We start from the raw sequence: 13800 nt of genomic DNA, 5'->3' as shown, positions 1-13800 counted from the left end.
CACTTGGGATCCTCAGGATTGGAAGAAGCTCGTTAACAACCTGTGGTATGCTGCTGATAGAACCTTGCTTGTTGATAGTGAAGAGGACTTGAAGCACTTACTAATGCAGATCAAAGCCTACAACCTTCAGTATGAATTACAACTCAATGTAAAGAAAATAAAAATTCTCACAAATATACCAATGAACTACATCCTGATCAATAAAGAAAAGATTGAAGTTGTCAAACATTTTGATTTACTTGGATTCACAATCAACCTTCATGGAAGCAGCAGTCAAGAAATCAAACGATGTATTTTATGGGGCAAATCTGCTGCAGAAGATCTCTTTAAAGGGTTAAAAAGCCAAGATGTCACTTTGAGGACTAAGCTGCCCCCTGACCCAAAGCACTGCAGTATTTTCAGTTGCCTCATATGCATATGAAAGCTAGATAATGAATAAAGAAGACTGTGGAAGAATTGATGCCCTTGAGTTGTGGTGTTGACAAAGAACATTGAAAGTACCAAAGACTGCCAGAAGAACACACAGTTCTGTCTTGGAAGAAGAAAAGAGATGAGGATGGCGAGACTTCGTCCCCTATAATATGGACTTGTTATCAGGAAGGGTTCTGGCAAAGGATTTTGTGGTTGGCAAAGCAAAAAGAGGAGAAAGGTTGGTAAAGCAAAAAGAACTCTGTGGTTGGTCAGCAAAAAGAGGAGAAAGGTTGGTTAAGCACAAAGGACTTCGTGGTTGGTCAGCAAAAAGAGGAAGACTCTCAATGAGAAAGATTGGCACAGGGTCTGCAACACTAGGTTCAGGCATACGAACAACTGTGAGGATTTCCCTGTTGTATGTAGGGTCCCTATGAATCATGAATTGGAACCAACTTGATGGCATCTAACAACAGCAACAACAACATCAAAACATCTCTTTTGTCTAACTCTTTTCAAAGTTAACCTCTCCCTTGTCTACTGTTTCTGCATTTTCTGAGCATTTGTTACTTTAACAATCTCCTTGTTCTTGAACCTAGAAGCTCTCTATGATTTCAGTCCTTACCATCTAACCATACTGATTTCCACTTTAAAAATCTGTCTATAGCCTCCTGTTACTTCTCCCTCACGAGCCACTACCCCACGTTTCTCATCTGTTCATTTAATATGTACTCACTTGTTCATTTGAAAGACATTTGCTGAGTACTGTTCTGGAGGGATCCACACTGTGTTAAGTGTTGAAGGTGCCAAGGTGATTAAGACACCCTCACTGCCCTCACTGAGCTCCTGGTCCCATGTGGGAGTCGGGACACTAAACAGACAATTGTGTTAAGGGGGTAGAAGAATGAGCAGTGTACCAATAAAACACTGAAGTGGGGCACCGACTCAGCATGGGGGTGAGGATGGAATCAGGAAAGGGTTCCTGGAAGAGATGTTGCCTAGGATTATTTTGAAAGGGGTAGAAAAAGGTTGAAGAGAAGGGGGAGGAGAGCTGAGGAGGGCAGCAAATGCCCTTCTTCTACTTCTTAGGCCTGATACCACCTATTACAGCAAAAGATATGGAGAAATCACTCTCCAGAGCGACCTGTGTTTGAGGCAAATCCAAATATTTGAGAATGCTTTTTCAGTTTACTTAACTATGAGGTCATAAGAAGGGACTTCAGAAAGATTCTGGAAAAAAGGAATTAGATTTTTATTCCATTTTTCCATAAATCTTTCTTTTTTTAAGTTTTTATTGTGAATTGAGTGAGAGTTTACATGGTTGAACATTGGTTTGTTTCATTGCAACAATTACAATCTCCTCTGTGCATCATCATTCAACAGTATTTGCTTCTATTCTTTTTTGTTTTTTGGTGGAGGACGGATGTACACAAAAAACCTCAGGAACATATAATACTTAAAACAACCAAAATGCACATTCTGCAAGCCTGCCTCCTGGCCACCAGCACACAACCTTTCTCTTTCCATGAGTCTAGAGTCCTCAGCTGCTCTCTCTCTCCATGCCCTCATCTCTGCCTCCATCTCTGGTGTCCCTGCTTCTCTGGATAGGGTCCCACATTCTGCTTGCGCTCTTGTCCCTTGATGGTCCTAGGGTCTCTGTTCCTGCACTGTAAGATTAACTACTCCCCTGTTTTTGTTACAAAATTTCTACCTTTACAGTTGTTTTCCACAAATCTTTGAAGTCCCTTCATCCAATATCATACATATATAAGCAGAAATAGTATAAAAACTATAACTTCAGAATAGTAACTTGATTGGACATCAATATATATTATGCACACAAATATCAATGTTGCAGATAGCTACAAAAATAAAAACAACCTCTTGACTTAATTTGGCTCTTTATTTCCAACCCAACAAGAGGTTTAAATATTACTAAAATGCAAGCTTTCCTGGGTTTTTGAAATTCAACCATAAATCACAAATAGTCTATCTTTATGTTGTTCGTAGTGGTATGGGAATATAATCAAAAGATATAAAGCCTTACTTGAATACATGTAGACAAATGATCCTGGGTGAGAAGGCTGATTGGTATGAAGACATGAATTCTCCTAGTGTGGCACTATAGGATCAGCACTGGACTGCGAACCACAAGATCAGTGGTTCAAACCCACCAGCTGCTCCTCAGAAACCCTATACAGGTTTGTTATGAGTTGGAACGGACTCAACGACACTTAATAATAACAACAATGTTTAACATAGTTTTACAGCGGTGGGGGTTTGTGTGATGCCAAGTTGGTTCTGACTCTTTGTGACCCTGTATAGAGTCATTATGAAAGTAGGAAGTCTCTTCTTTCTCTTGGCTGGTAGATTTGAATTGCTGATCTTAAAGTTCTCATAACCCAATATGCTACCAGGGATCCTGAATATAGAGTTACGGTGTCTTTCAATTGTGGTTTTATAGGTCAAGGAAGAAGAAATATTGTAGTATAGGATTTTTAAGAATTACGCTCTTCAAAGCTCCAGAAGTTCTGAAGCTCATTCAAGGTCTGTTACGGAATTGCTAGAATCTGCCATTTTATTTCACTACCTCTCTATCAGTTTGTCATACTTTGGTGGCTTGTATGTTGCTGTGAAACTGGAAACTTTGTCACCAGTACCACAAATATCTGCTGGGTCACCCTTAGTGGACAAGATTTAGTGGTGCTTCCAGTTTAAGATAGGCTAGGGAGAAAGACCTACTTCCGAAAAGTTGTCTAAGAAAACCTTACAGACCACCACAGAATACTACTCGACACAGAGCTGAAAGGGTAACTTCCTTAGGGCAGAAACTCAAAACTTAAATTCACTGCCATCAAGTCAATTCTGTCTCACAGCAACCCTATACAGGGTTTCCAAGAATATAAATCTTTACAGGAGCAGACAGCCTCATCTTCCTCCCACTGAGCAGCTCATGGTTTTGAACCACTGACTTTGCAGTTAGCAGCTCAATGCTCATCCAACAGTGCCACCAGGGTTCTTCCTTGGTTGGAAGGCTTTCAAAACACTCAGTAGCCTCAAAATGGATTCAAGCACGATTGTGAACATGGTGCAGGACTTGCAGTGCCTGTACACAAGGTTGCCATGAGTTGGATCTGACTTCACGATGCATTAGCAACAATAGTCACAGGGCAGGGATTCGATGAATGTCTGCTTTTTCTGGGCTATTTTTATTATCTGATGACTTCTGTCATATTCTTTAGCTCAGTAACTGGAAACAACTTTCAAGTAAATGTGTGAGGTTGTCTAAATTTGGATTCTGAAAACATTAGAGTTCATCCTCTGCTGGACCCTCCCCACTACCACCCAAAAATGGTTCAGTCCAGTTAACCCTTGAATCACTGAAGGAGTCCTGGTTGTAAATTGGTAACTGATTGTTAGATGAAAAGTCAGTGATTTGAACCCACCAGTGGCTCCAAGAGAGAAAACTGTGTCAGTCGGCTACTGTAACGATGACAGCCTTGGTAACCCAGTGGGGCCTTTCTACTCTGTCTTGTGGGATCACTAGGAGTTAGAACCCACTCATTGACTACAGGTTTGGCTTTTGGCTTAGGGTCATTGAATGCATATACTTTAGTTTTTATTCTCCTTTGGGAAGTTGTGCCACATTCCCAAAGGATTTTTTAAAAAAGGGATTTCCAAATGACTAGGATAATGTGGCCCTACACAAGGTGCTTCCAAGCAAAATGGAACCATCATGGCTCCCAGTGGTGAGCAGTACAGCTGAGGGGAGAGGACTTCCTGAGTCCAGTCCCTTCCTAGTCATGTCCACGAGGAGCCTTTCTGATTTTAGTATCAAGTCACAAACTAGACCAAAACCTGAATCCAGGGGGCAAACATATACCTGTCACAATGAGTGAGATGCAATCCAAGGGCCCTCTGCCACCTGACCTGGCACTGGGTCCTTTTGGCCTAACTCCTGTTCTCCTAGCTATCTGTTGCTATGAAACAAATCACTTCAAGATGCAGCACTTTAAAGCAGCAGTCTTTTAATTGTTGTTTCAGGCTTCTATGGGGTCAGGAATTCAGGTGCATCTTGGCTAGATGGTTTGGTTTGGGTTCCTTGGGCATTTGTAGTCAGATAGTGACTCCAACTGGAATAGCGTGGGTCTGTGCATGCAGCTGGGGGCTGCCTGGGCATCTATCTCTTCATATACATTCACACCTCGCTTAATGCCCACAGCATGTTCTGTGAAATAGGATGTTATGAGATTTGGACATTATACAAATACCATATTATAGTTTGACACTGTTTTTTCTTTAAGCCACTTGAATAAACTTTGTGCCTTAGCAGTGAATGCAAATGTGCTGAGAGGGATTCACTTTTGTGTTAGGTCTTCACTCCACATCATTAGCAATTGCAACGTATCTGATATAGGTTCTGTCGTGTTTTTGTTAGCTTTGTAGCTTTCAGTGGAGCGGATCCTTCAACAGCTTGGTGAGTGTTTTCCTTTTGTTTTTGAGGACTATTGTGATTGTCAAGTGTGACATGCTTAAAGTGTGAGTAATAGCAGCCACTGATTTTCTACCTTCATTTGTTCAATAACCTCTTGTTTCACCTTCAGATGGATACTTTTCCTTTGCCTGTTGCTGCAGTTATCACTAGCGCTGGTTTTGCTACATTTGGGAGCCATGACACACTTCATGGTAATATTTTTAAAAGAAAATTAAACAGAGACAACAAACTCAATGAGACTGGATGCTGCTGTGTACAAGTCAAAGCATCACTGTCATATGGCAAACTTTTTAGATACCAAGTATAGCACAGAACATCCATAAGCCAGTAACAAGCATTTATTAGGACTACCAAGAAATACGTACTATAGAGTTTATACGTACAATACCATTATATGCCTGGTAAATGGCTTAGTGGTTACGAATTGGGCTGTGAGAGCCGCAAGGTCAGCAGTGTGAAACTACCAGCTGTCCTGCAGGAGAAAGATGAAGCGTTCTGCTCCCGTAAATATTTACAGCCTCAGAAACCCTGTACAGGGTCGCTATGAGTCGGAACCGACTCCAAGGCACATAACAACAACAATGCTTTGTATAAAAAGACATCAGATATACGTGTTGCATGTGGGAAACTGTTGTGTTTCCTAGTCCTCCTTCTCCCATGGGGAGTTCTGAATTCTGTTCTCACTTTATGGGACCATGGATATTCATGCAGTTGGACGTTGTCTGCATGGATGCTTGCCATCAGATGCAGTCCGTCTGGGCTTCTTCACACTGTGGAGGCTTTGGGGGAGCAGTCAGATGCTGACAAGTAGCTCAGGGTTCCACATGAGCACTCCTTTCATGACCTGGCTTCAGAATTCTTGAAGGTGGAGAGAACTAGATTCCACCTCTTGACAGGGGAGTGGGAATGCCCCCCAGGAGCATGTGGGTGGGAGATATCCAGGTGATATCCGACATCCAGAATGGCAGGGCCACTAAATTCAATGCAGAAGAACTTCTGACATCTTAAAATAGGAAAGGAAGACATACAGTCAGAATGCTCCTCGGAATCCAAGATGGCCAGACTTCGTCTCTTATACTTTGGACATATTATTAGGAGAGACCAGTCCCTGGAGAAGGACATCATGCTTGGCAAAGTGGAGTGTTGGAGAAAAAGAGGAAGACTCCCAATGAGATGGATTGGCACAGTCCAGTGGGTTCAAACATACCAATGGTTGTGAGGTTGGCACCGAAGCAGACAGTGTTTCATTCTGTTGTGCATAAGGTCACTATGAGTTGGTACCAAGTCGATGGCATCTAAGAACAACAGCAAACTCTTTCTCGGGAGAGCAGGCAATTTCTTATATTTGGAGAGGGATGGGGGTCGGGGGATAGCTTTTCTTTGACTGCGATAACATATTCAGAACTAGTTTTGTCAGCCTGGTCAAATTCCCACTTGTCTTATGACAGATACACTGTATACAAAACTTGATTATGCCCACTAGGACATTTCTTAACAAATGAGAAAACATGGCTATGACCGCACTGCAGAGTGACCGGAGACTCCTTTTTAGCAGATCATTTTCAGCTTTACTGCAAGAAGCAAGGAGTAGCATACCGGAGTAGGCTCTGTATTACATGTTTAATCATAATTTTGAGATTCTCTGAAGTCATGACTATTAAGCTTTGAAATCTTACCAAAGTGGAACAAGTGGAAACTCTGGTAGTAAAGTCTGTGGTTTTGCTTGAGGCATGGGATGCTGGTTAATTAGAGAAGCAGAGGGAGATAAACACAGGAATGATGCAGAAAATAAAACCTAGTAACATCTGGAAATGAAAAATTCATTGAACAAATAAATGCAAAATTTAGAGAGCACACTGCATGTCATTTTCTCCCACTTGGGTCCTTTTTTTTACCCCATTGTGAGACTCCTTGCACTGTTTACTCTAGCCTGAGAAATGGTACTTGTCACCATCCAATTAGGAACCCAGCAGTCATATTTCTTCTGCCCTTCCACCCCCAATATGCTGTCGCTGAGACCTGTCAGATTTCACTGTTTCACCTTCTAAGGAGTGCTGGTGTGGTGCTGCGGGTTAAGGCGTTGTACTGCAAAGACGGTTTGACTCGCAAGATCAGTGGTTCAAGCTCACCAGCCACTCCTAGGACCCCCTGTACAGGGTCGCTATGGGTGGGCAATGATTTGACAGCACACACAAAAATCAAAACAAAGAAACCTTCTAAGTCAGGGGTGGTGACTCTCCAGCCTGTGGGCTGTGGCAGTCCTGAGAAGTCATTCGGTCTGGCTCTGCCAAGACAGCCACAGTTCCAGCAATCACGTTAGGGGCGAGTTACTTACAAGTCGGACCAAATAGAGCAGGCTGATTTTTAAGTTGATAATTTTGTATGGCCCGTGAATGATGTTATAAATTTTGGCAGAAAAAGGTTTCCCACCCTTGTTCTTAGTTGTTCTCAAATCTGCCTTTCTTCTCCCTGCAGCCGCTGCCTTACCCACTCCTCGGTGCTGCCCAGTGGCCTCTGATTCATGAGGGCCTCATGTGTGTCAGAATAGCACTGTGTCCACACCGTGCTCAATGGCTGCTTCTCTAAGGTTGCTTCTCCTTTCTTTCTAGACGCCGCTGGGTAGACTCAAACTTTCAACCTTCCAGTCAATGGCTGAGCAATGTAACTGTTTTCTCCACCCAGTTCACGCCTTTTTAACTTCGTTCCTTTATTACTACCAGGGAACAAAACCCACTGCCTCTGAGCTGATTCTGAGCTGTCAATCTTTACGGACGCAATAAGCCTCATCTTTCTCCTGAGGAACGACTGCTGAGTTTGAACTTCTGACCTTGTAGCTAGCAGTCCAATGCTTATCCTGCAGCACCACCAGGCCAGCCATCTCTTAAGTGGTGTCCCTGTCTCTGTTCCAGTCTGCTCTGCTGTCTGCCAGAGTGATCAGACCACTCAGCTGTTCAAAGTTCTTTGCTGGCACCTGGCTTCTTAGCTGATGAAATCCAAGCACCTTGTTAGAACTAAGTTCTGCTCACTGGGGAGTCAGCGGGAATGAGTGAATTCCTCAGTGAGATGAATTGACAAGGACTCAGATATGCCAATGACCACAGAGACCAAGCAAGGTTTCTCTCTACTGTATGTGAGGTTGCTGTGACTTAGAGCCAACTCAACAGCAACTTGCAACAAATTAGAGAACCCTGAGACAACTCCAAGTGGTTCTGGGCTCCTCAGAACTACAGCCAGAAGGGGTTGTGAGCATGAGGGCTGGTAACGGGCTTTGAAGTGTCCATGGGACATTCACAATTAAACCTACAGTCTTGGAGGAAAGGAACCTCTTCAAGCTAGGGAAGACAGGTCAATGGGCAGCTTAAGACCCTGGAATCTCATCTCCACAGTAGATAGGTACCTACTGAGAACCAGGAAGCATACCTGCCCCATCAACAGCAGAAGACGTTTCAACAAAGACAAATTCCCTGATGTTGAACCTTCTCAACTGGAAGAGGCTGTTTACGGAGAGTAAGAGCTCCTTGCCCCATTTTGTAGGGAGAGGAGGAGAGGGCAAGAAATCATTGGGAGAAATGGGAGTGTCCCAGTGACTCAGGTAAAGGCTGGCCAAAGGTTCAGGGTGAACCCAAAGGACCTCAGAGTCTTCTAGAAATCCCACAAATCAATCAACTAAATCATCAAATAAAAAGTGTACTTTAAATAATGACAAACATTGGCATTTCGCTCACTTGTGCCGAGGAGAAATGTTGAATGGACAAGCATCTTTTCTAAGATCAATAAACTGATGATGTTGCCTGATTCTAGCTATTTCTATTTTGACCCGCTGTACAATGCCAGTCCCCATCCGGTTCCTAAAAGTCCTTTTGTATGTCCTGTTGATTGACTTCAGGAAACACTTATGACAAGATAGGAATGTTAGCTCTGCTGACTCTAAAATTTGTTTCTATCTGGGATTTACAGTCTGCCTCTCTGACTTTTATACTACTTTTTTTTTCTTTCTTCTTGATATTTAAATACCATTTAATGGTCAAATGTTACTGGTGGAAACTGCACTAGCAGTTAAAATTCCTGTATATTTCTTTTCTACCTCCAGAAAGGGATTTTCTGCTTCCTCAGAATGGCAAATGCTCTCACATACCTTTTGTTGTTGTTGTTGTTAAGTGCCGTCGAGTCGATTCCGACCCATAGCGACCCTGTACAGGGTTTCCGAGGGTGTAAATCTTTACGGGAGTAGAAAGCCTCATCTTTCTCCCGCGGAGCGGCTGGTAGTTTCGAACCGCTGACCTTAAGGTTCGCAGCCCAATTCGTAACCACTACGCTACCAGAGCTCCTTCATATACCTTTTACAAAATTTAATTTATAATGTCTTTCTTCTATGATCTTTTTCAGCTTTCCTATACGGTAAAGAGGCATTGAAGCAATCTCTATAAATGCTCCAAGTTTTTGCTGCTTACTATAAGGCTAAGAATAGTTTAACAGGAAATAATCCATATGCTTTAATCCATACTAAGGAATAATATTTTGCAAGTGTTTCTCTTCAGAGTGGGGAAAGCAAATGAAGGTTAAAGAAAGAGGCTAAAAAGAAAAGCCTTATTAATGGGAAATACATTCTGATAAATCAAACCAATTCCAATCTTAATTGTCAATGTAAATCATGAAATTGGTTAATAGTGTCAATTTAGAAGCAAAGAAAAAGATAAACATCTATTTCCACAAGTTGTTTCAAAACAGGACATTCACCAGCTGAAGCCATATTATATCAATTTAATTATGCTGTACATAATAGAGCATGCCCTATGATAAAATCCTGCTGGGACTTGTTTAATTAAATGCCTTTGATAATTCTTGAACGAAAGCTACTTTGGACTGAAAAGAATCAGAGAGAACAATCTTTGGCGGCTGCAATCAATCTTAATCCACTGTGTAAACCAACGTTTTATAACCAGCCCTTTCCTAATCTACTCCCAAATATAAGCGTGAACTAAATGGTTGGAATTTCAAACTAGTCTTTTCAGAAGCTACAGACAGAAATTGGATTTGTTTAATAACCGTATTCCACAATGACTGTTCCATTTATAAGTTCATCACAATCAAGCAAGGCAAGATAAAGATTTTATGTTGGCAAGAATTTCAGTGAATACTGGTGACAACAATTAACAGTCATCCAATAATAATTTAAATTTTCTATCTCGTATCATTTTGTCTGACTCTCACAGGAACTAAATTGACACACGCATTTCCCAAGACAACCTTTCTATTTCACTGATCCATTTTGAACGCTCGGTGGGGATACATCGCAGCAATCACAGTTGTATGAGAAGTTGTGAAACTTACTTTTCTCCTTCCACAGAGAGCACTGTTACTGCATTTCCCTGAGCTTGTCACTTTGCTTGTGGAGTTCAGGTCACACTGCCAGTTCCCACTTAATGTCAGAAACTTGAAGTGGTCCTCCCTGAACCAGCTTGCAAGTGGCTTTTACATTATAATCAGCTTTCAAAGAGGCCATTGGATGTAAGGCATTTCATCCAATAACTTTGAGGGAAGAAGACTGCCCTGGTGCAAGCTCTCCTTCTATATCTGTCAAGTGCCCTGGAGTCTCTAGGGGGAAGCAAGACCAAGCCAGCCCCCACATTGCTGTTGCAACCTAAAGCTACTTGGGAAGGAGGGAGAACAAAAGGCCTCATTTGTGTTGAGGTGATTAGTGGCAAATGATGTATGGGGGTGGGAGGGAGCCTGGTGCTTACAAGGAAAGGGGAGCTGGCAGTTCCCCATTGTCTAGAGAGAGAGGACAAAGGATGCTGTCTGTCCCTGAACATGGGAGGCCCTGGGGGATTTCTTAATAGAATCCAACTGCAAAGGACCGTTAGCAGTCTTGTACAGTAAGAGCTAAACTTCCTTGGACAGGTTGATCTAACAGACAGCTGGAAGTATCTAGAGGCAAATACCTCTCAGCTACTTCTGTATTTCAGAAACCAAAGATACTGGGAGGCTAACAAATGGCTTGTCCTTTTTGTTCATTTGCTTTGCTTGGTGTTTTCAATAAATGCAGTATCTCTGCTGAGTTGCCTTTGCAAATGGTTGTTAATTAAATAATATTCCCTAAGAGATCTGTCATGGCAGACAGCTGGGAAGGGGTTTGTTGAGTTTGCTCTGGACTCTTAATGCTCCAACAAAGGGCCTCTTGATTGTCCTAAGAGGTCATTTCACTGGGGATTAAAGCTCATTTTCCCCCCAAAGTTGTAGAGTACATTTTACATCTGAAACTTTTTTCCCTTTCAGTTTCCATGTCTGGTGTTTCACAAGGCCAGAGGGATCCTTGTCTAATAACTCACCCACTGAATTAGTCAGTCTCCATAATGGAAGAAGCACATGTTGTTACTGGAACTGTAATTTTGCCTCCTGTTTCCCTTACAAATCAAGAGGAGCAACTAGTCATAGATTTTAAAATCAACTTAATTTTCCCCTGTTCATTTCATTTCATATCCTTGGAAAGAAGTGGCATTTCCTGGGAGGAATGATTGCTGGTGTGCCATAGGGCTAGCGCTGGTATGAGTGCTTATCAGCTCCTTTCCTGATAGGCAGGCATGTTGGATGGGAAGCAGAGTCATCAGCAGATATAGCTAAACGGGGGAAAGATGAGGGCTTTCAGCTCCAGAGAGGAACACGTCCCATGGCTAGAATGCAATGTGACCTTATCTACCAACATTTTCCTTCCATTCATCAGCAGACAAATATTAAGAAAAAGTCACTCCCCTGGCCCCCACTGTTATAAAAGCCTCCATATGCCATTTCTAAAGGAAGTGCCATTTCAGCCTTTTCTTCAATGACCTCTTTTTCATCATAATGTAATGTCTTTCTTTCACCTTTTGACTGGTGCTTCGGTTTTTTAATAAAGTTACATACTTGTTTCAGAGGAATTATACTTTAGAATGCATCTCAGTGGTATTTCATCCTAACAGTTTCATGTGGTTGAATTAATGTGCAACTGTGTCTTAGAAAGGAGGGGAGACTGAAAGAGAGAGAGGGAGGTTCACGTAGCCCAGCCACCAAGCACAATTTTCCTCAGTATCACATCTCAGTATTGTTGTAGCAAACTGTATCTCCAATATAAGCATAATTTAGTTGGATAGTCCTAAAACTTATATATCCACATGATATCAGTGACCGGCTGTTCTATTCTCCTGTTGTCAGAAAAGTTTGCTTTCTTGTCACCAAGTTCACGTTTTGTCGGGTATCCCTTGGTCATCCTTCATTCTCCTCTTCTGTCTCTCTCTTTTTCCCGTTAAGATGTGAATGGACCGGCATCCCAGCCAATCTGTCCACACATGGCTGACTACACTCAGAGAAAAGCAGCGTCTCCTTTTGTCTGTGTCTTGCATGACTGCGTGTCCTTCTGCACCAACGGGCAAGGCCTCCCTCACAGTAGGAACTTTGCAATAATTGCCAGAACAAATTGAGCTCAGGCTTATCAGTTCCTTTTCTTTTGCAGTGGGAAAAGGGAGAGAATGGGAGAACAAGGCCATTTTTGACCAATGACAATACAGCGTAGAAATAGATTGGATACAGCCAGTGCCCAGTTATGTTGCAGACAACAGTCATGGGATATACCGTGCCCAGAGATGATAAAACATGCTGTTGTCATCATCAAGTTCACTGGTCACATCTCCCCATGCTCCTGGCCATTCGGGTGTATATGATCTGCATGCTTCTAGTGGCAGGCAGGGGGATTATTGGAACATACTGGGCACAGACAGATGACATTGGTCCATGCTTGTGTTCTTGCTGCTTCTGGTGAAAGCTAGCAGAGGTAACGCTCAATTGTTATCACGAGGTCATGGTAAAAAACGGTCTTTGTAAGAAAGCTGAAGAAACGGCTTTACAGATGTGACGACATTGCTTCTTCTGTGAGTCTTTACAAGAATCTTTATCTATCCTTGTCATACCTATGGTATCTGAGGCACATCTACATCCCTCCATCTGAGTTTGTCATGTGCATATATGTGTATGTGTGCGCCCAATCATTATTCCCACACGTATGTAGGTAGCTGGAAACTCTATGAGCGGGCTTCAGAAAGTTTGTGGAAATAGTCCATTCGCTTTTCATTCTCTTTTTCATGAACTTTTTGAAGAACACACACACACACACACACACACACATATATATATATATTATATATATTTATTATTTGTTATATGCATATATATATGATCACATATGCTATTACATCTGTTTGCATTTATATATATAGTAGATATATTTATTATTTTTATATGTCTATTTATTATATAGATATAAATGCAAACAAATGTAATAGCATATGTGATCATCTCTTTTTTTATATCCCTGGCTTATGGCGGTGACTAACATGTTTGGATGCTAACTGAGAGGTTGGAGATTCAAGTCCATCCAGAGGCACTGTAGAAGAAGAGCCTGGTGACGTCCTTCGGAAGAATTTGCCACTGGAATTTCTATAGTCATAGTTCTCATGTAATACACATGACACTGCCATGTGTCAGATTCAATTTGATGGCAACTGGAAAGAAAAACATACATATACACACATGGGCACTCCTGAGGCTGATTCTAAATTTGTAAAATACTACAGGTTCCCTTCTGGAGATCTTTCCCCCACGGTGAGAGACTGGCCTGGGCTCCAGGGTTATGTGAGTACAACCAAGACCACGTTCTGTGTTGTTACTCCAGGCTGGCTGTAGAGGGCAAGGAAGTGGGGCCCAGCCTCCTGCCTCAGAACTGGTCAAGCAGTCAGACCACTCATCTATATACAGACCAATCTCTCTTTCACTCATCCAATATATTTACAAGAGTTCTGGTGTGGTGCTGTAGGATAAGCACTCTACTGAAAGGTCAGTTTGACCCACAAGGTCAGCAGTTCAAATTC

This window comes from Chrysochloris asiatica, unplaced genomic scaffold (genome assembly GCF_000296735.1).
Source record: "Chrysochloris asiatica unplaced genomic scaffold, ChrAsi1.0 scaffold00021, whole genome shotgun sequence".
NCBI lineage: Eukaryota > Metazoa > Chordata > Mammalia > Afrosoricida > Chrysochloridae > Chrysochloris > Chrysochloris asiatica.
The sequence above is the reverse complement of the archived record's forward strand: the minus strand, read 5'-3'. Positions refer to the sequence as shown.